The sequence below is a fragment of the Myotis brandtii genome, unplaced genomic scaffold (assembly GCF_000412655.1).
Source record: "Myotis brandtii unplaced genomic scaffold, ASM41265v1 scaffold419, whole genome shotgun sequence".
NCBI lineage: Eukaryota > Metazoa > Chordata > Mammalia > Chiroptera > Vespertilionidae > Myotis > Myotis brandtii.
Genome location: NW_005366075.1, coordinates 2,084,693 through 2,090,441, shown reverse-complemented (window position 1 = coordinate 2,090,441; position 5,749 = coordinate 2,084,693). Strand labels below are relative to the sequence as shown.

The 5,749-nt window shown below is 41.1% G+C and overlaps 1 protein-coding gene and 1 pseudogene across 13 annotated transcripts in view; both read left to right on the top strand.

Annotated features, from left to right (window-relative positions):
- The window catches only part of CDC14B (cell division cycle 14B), an 85,355-nt gene that overhangs the window by 15,223 nt on the left and 64,383 nt on the right, over nucleotides 1–5,749 (top strand). The gene's annotated exons all lie outside the window — the stretch shown is intronic.
- LOC106727384 lies at nucleotides 1,791–2,653 on the top strand (annotated as a pseudogene).

The following is a 5,749-nucleotide window of genomic DNA, read 5'->3' as shown; positions in this document are numbered from 1 at the left end:
CCGCCCCCCCACTCTGATCAGGGGCGGGGCCGGCTGGCCCACCACCCACAGCCCCTCCCCATAGCCAGTCCTGCCAGCCAATCACCCTCGGCCCCTCCCTCCAGCTGGCCCAGCCCTGATCCGCCCAATTGGAGCTGGGCTGGCAGGACCCCACCTATGCACAAATTCGTGCACTGGGCTTCTAGTATTTATATACACAGACAACTCTAAGATGTTTTTACATCAACAAGAGAAACACTGTAAATACAAATATCATTGCTTTTTTCCACCTCATGTTACAGTGGAATCTTTCCTGGTCATAAGTATGTGTCTAAATATATAATAAGTACTTCAAAGAAAGTACTGCCAATTATAGCTGTAAGTCATGGGTTTTAAGATACAACCTAATTTCAGAGATGTTCAAATAATGAAAAAATTTACATCTTAAATTGATGGAATATATATCTTGGAGGTCTTTAAGTTTTATTTTAGAGAGATTGTCTCATTCTTTTTTATCGCTGCATAGAACTTCACTTTATAATGCACATGACAGCTTTACTCAAGTCCTTATTGATACACATGTGGATGATTTTCGGTCTTTAGTTATAAAAGATAATGCTGTTTGAATAACCTGTTAATATGCCATTTCATACAGGTTTGGTTTTTCAAAAGTGGATTCCTGAGTTAGAGGTATATATATTCATAATTTTGATAGAAGTTATACCCATTTACAATCCCACCAGCAGTGTATGAGAGGATTTATTTATAACTTCATCAATAGGGTGGATTATCAAACTTTCGGATTTTTGCCAGCCCTGGCAGATGGAAGATTATAGTCTCAATGTAGTTTTCATTTGTGTTTCTCTTAAGAGCAACAGGCTGAGTTTCTGAACACTGGGCATACATATCTTTTGCACATTTTTCAATTGGGCTGCTGGCTGCTTCCAATTTATATGCACGAGGCTCTTTAAATATTAGGGAAATTATTATCTGTTAGGATTTACAAATGTTTTCTATTTGTCATTGCCTTTTTTCTTTTTTTAATTGAAGGCAATTTTTAAAAATCTTTGTTGTTGAAAGTATTACATATATCCCCTTTTTCCCCATTGGCCCCTTCTTACCCGCCCCCACTCCAGGCCTTCGCCACACTATTATCTGTGCCCATGGGTTATGCATATATGCATCCAAGTTCTTTGGTTGATTTCTTCCTTGATTTTCTTATATGGCTTTTGGATTTTAAGTCATAGTTAGACTCAACAAAGTTATTAAGGAATTCTCATGTGTTTTCTTCCATTTCTCCTTCCCTGGCCTTTATGCTGTTGTTCTTGAGCATTTGACTTATACATAATTATATTTTAAGCTCTCAAATACATTGTTGTTAATAATAATCTTTCTATGTAGATAGCATTTTTAGTGCCCTTAATGCCTTTGTGTAGACCCCAATTTCCAACTGATACAATTTCCTTCTTCCTGGAGGATTTATTTATTTATTTATTTATTTATTTATTTATTTTTTAAATTTTATTGATTTTTTACAGAGAGGAAGGGAGAGGGATAGAGAGTTAGAAACATCGATCAGCTGCCTCCTGCACACCCCGTACTGGGGATGTGCCCGCAACCAAGGTACATGCCCTTGACCAGAATCGAACCTGGGACCCTTGAGTCTGCAGGCCGACGCTCTATCCACCGAGCCAAACCGGTCAGGGCTGGAGGATTTTAAAAAAAAAAACTTTTCATATAGTATAGGTCTGCTAGTGATGAAGTCTTTCATCTTTTGAATGTCTAAAAGCGTCTTCATTATGCCTCCATTTTTTAAAGATTTTTGCTTACCTTTTCCGCCCGCTCCCCCCTCCCCCCGAGCGCCACTCCGGCTGCACCACGCTCGCGCCGAGCTCAGTGCTCCTGCTAAGGCAGCGCCTCCGTCTCCTTCCAGCCGCCATCATGATCATCTACCGGGACCTCATCAGCCATGATGATATGTTCTCCGATATCTACAAGATCCGGGAGATCGCGGACGGGCTGTGCCTGGAGGTAGAGGGAAAATGGTCAGTAGGACAGAGGGTAACATTGATGACTGGCTTATTGGTGGAAATGTCTCCGCTGAAGGCCCTGAGGGCGAAGGTACCGAAAGCGCAGTAATCACTGGTGTTGACATTGTCATGAACCATCGCATGCAGGAAACCAGCTTCACAAAAGAAGCCGACAAGAAGTACATCAAAGATGACATGAAATCAATCAAAGGGAAGCTTGAAGAACAGAGACCAGAAAGAGTAAAGCCTTTTATGACAGGGGCTGCAGAACAAATCAAGCACATCCTTGCCAATTTCAAAAACTACCAGTTCTTTATTGGTGAAAACATGAATCCAGATGGCATGGCTGCTCTGCTGGACTGCAGTGAGGATGGTGTGACCCCATATATGATTTTCTTTAAGGATGGTTTAGAAATGGACAAATGTTAACAAATTGGGCAGTTTGGCTCCATCACCTGTCATCGTAACTGGCTGCTGCTTTTCATCCACACACCAAGACTGGGACAAATGGGACTGGTGTTATCTTGAGCTCTCCATTTATTTTGACCTTGATTCATTTGGAGCAGAGGCATTGTTTTTAAGAAAAAAACATGTCATGTAGGTTGTTTAAAAAAAAAATGCATTTAAATTAAAAAAAAAAAAAAGGTTTTTGCTTAGTGCAGCATTTGATGGTGAAATGTTTTTTTCTTTGAAGATGTTGTGCTAATGTCTTATCACTTACATTGGTTCCAGTAAGAAATCTGATACCCTTATCTCTGCTTCTGTGTATAGCACGGACTTTTTCCTCTACCTGATTTTCTCTTTATCACTGGTTTTGAGCAATTTGATTATGGTGCCATTTTCTTTATGTTTCTTGTGCTTAGGATTCACTGAACTTCATGGATTTGTGGGTTTATAGTGTTCATCAATTTAGAAATTTTAAGCCATTCTTTCTTTAAATATTTTTTCTGCCCGCCCCCTTCCTTAATATACAATTACTAATACTTCTTATATATGAGGCCATATGCTGTCCCACAGTTCAGATGCTCTTTTCAATATTTTAGATTTTTTTTCTCTGTCTGTTTCATTTGGAGAGGGTCACTGCTATGCCTTCTTCACTCATTTTTTCTTCTATTTTCTTATCTGCTATTTATCCTATAAATGTTATTTTTCATCTCATAGGTTATCATTTTCATCTTCAGAAAAGCTTGATATGAGCCCTTTTTATATCTTCTGTGTCCCTACTTTAACTCAATTTTTAAAATAATGACCCTTTTGAGATAAAATTCACATACCATACAACCAACTAATTTGAAGTGTGCATTTCAATGTGGGTTTTGTTGTTTTTTTTTGTGGGGGGGGGTGGGTAATAGTATATTTTATATAGTATTTAAATATTAACTATTTAAACTTTAAATATTTTAAAAATAGTATTTTGGGGGGTGAATAGTATATTTGCAGGGTTGTGCAACTATCACCATAATCTAATTTTAGAACATTTTCATTATCCCCAAAAGAAACCTTGTACCAAATAGCAGTTACTCTCCAGTCCCTTCACCTTCTCCATCTCAGCCCTAGGCAACCACTAACCTACTTTCTGTCACTGCGTATTTCCTATTTTGGACACTTCATAGAAATCAGATTATGCTCTTAGTGATCTTTTGTGACTGGTTTGTTTCACTTAGCATGTTTGTGAGGTTCATCCAAGCATGTATCAGTACTTCATCCCTTTTTTTATAGCTGAATAATATTGCATTGTATGACTGTATCGTTTTGTTTGTTCATTAGTTGATGGACATTTGGATTGTTTCCACTGTTAGGCTATAATGAATAATGCTGCTATGAACACACACACACACACACGTGTATATATACATAAATATATATTTTTTGTGGATATATAGCTTCATCTACGTAGCTTACTGAAATATGAATACAGTTATAATAACTTTTAATGTCTTTCTCTGCTAATTCTAACTGTGGATCAGTTCTAGGTCTATGTTGATTGACAGATTATTCTTTTCATTATGGGTCATGCTTTTCTGTTTCCTTGCATGCCTGGCAATATGATTGGATGCTGAATTTTACCTTAGTGGGTGTTGGGTCTTTTTGTATTTTTATAAATCTTTTTGAGCTTTGTTCAGGGATACAGTTAAGTTACTTGGGAACAGTTTCATACTTTCCAGTCTTTTATGGTTTGTTAGGTGGGCCTGGATCCGTGTTCAGTCAATTATTGAGGCAAGACCTTCCAGAGATATGAGTAATCCAGGGCCCTGGGACTTAAGAGGTTTTACTTGGTGACCCATGAGAACACAGCTCCCGCAAGCCCTGTGTGAGTGCCCACGTTGTCTGCTCCAGTCCTCTCGGGGGAGTCTTTCCTGGGCCCCTCGTAGTTTCCTCACACGCATGTTCTGTACTCTGTTAAATATTTGGGACTTTTTGCAAATCTCTAGGGTTCTCTCTGCAGCTTCCTCCTCTTGGCACTGCCTCCTGTTAGCTCCCGCCCCTTAGTTTCCCGGGACTCAGCTGCTTTGGAGTCGGCTGGGTTCTGCCTGAGTTTCCCCTCCCTGTGCAGTGACAGTGAGCAGGGGCAACCTTAGCGCTCTCCTTCTTTGTTTCCTCTGTCTCAGGGATCACTGTCCTCCATTGCCTGATACCTGGAATCGTGAATACCATTATTTAATGTATTTTGTCTGTTTTAAGAAGGCTTTGTTGTTGTTGTTAGTCCTCACCCAAGGATATTTTTCCATTGATTTTTATGGAGAGTAGAAGAGAGATGGAAAGAGAGAGAGAAGCATCAATGTGAGAGAAACATTGATTGGTTGCCTCCTGTACGAATCTTGACCCAGAGCCTGGGCCAGGTAGGAGCCTGCAACCAAGGTAGGTGCTCTCGATTGGAATCAAACCCAGGACCCTTTGGTCCGAAGGCCGACACTCTATCCACTGAGCCAAACTGGCTAGGGCAAGAAGGATTTTTTTCTAGAAGTTATGGTAATTTGGTCCCTGATACTCTATCTTGGCTATCTGTGTTTTCTTATGTATATTATGTTTTTATCTTTTTACATTTAAATATTTTATTTGAAATTTATTCTGCTGTGAGGTCATAGAACCACTTTTGTTTTTTATAGATGGCTACCTAATATCCTTTATTTACTCAACATCTGATTTGATTTATCATCTTTATTGTGTATTATATTCCAGTATGGTCTGGGTCTATTTCATAACTTCTATTCTATTGTATACTAGAGGCCCGGTGCACAAAAATTTGTGCACTCGGGGGAGGGGGTCCCTGAGCCCAGCCTGTGCCCTCTCGTAGTCTGGGACCCCTTGGGGGATGTCCACCTGCTGGCTTAGAACCGCTTCCCCGGGGGATCGGGCCTAAGCTGGCAGTCAAACATCCCTCTGGCAGCCCGGGAGCCCTCGCGAGATGTCCACTTGCCAGCGGGGAGCAGGCCTAAGCTGCAGTCGGACATCCTTAGTGCTGCTGAAGAGGCAGGAGAGGCTCCCACCACCACTGCTGTACTGGCAGCCATCAGCCTGGCTTGTGGCTGAGCAGAGCTCCCCCTGTGGGAGCACATTGACCACCAGGGGGCAGCTCCTGCATTGAGCGTCTGCCCCCTGGTGGTCAGTGTGTGTCATAGTGACCAGTCATTCCCAGTCGTTCTGCTGTTAGGGTCAGTTTGCATATTACCCTTTTATTATATAGGATAGAGGCCTGGTGCATGGGTGGGGGCCGGCTGGTTTGCCCTGAAGGGTGTCCC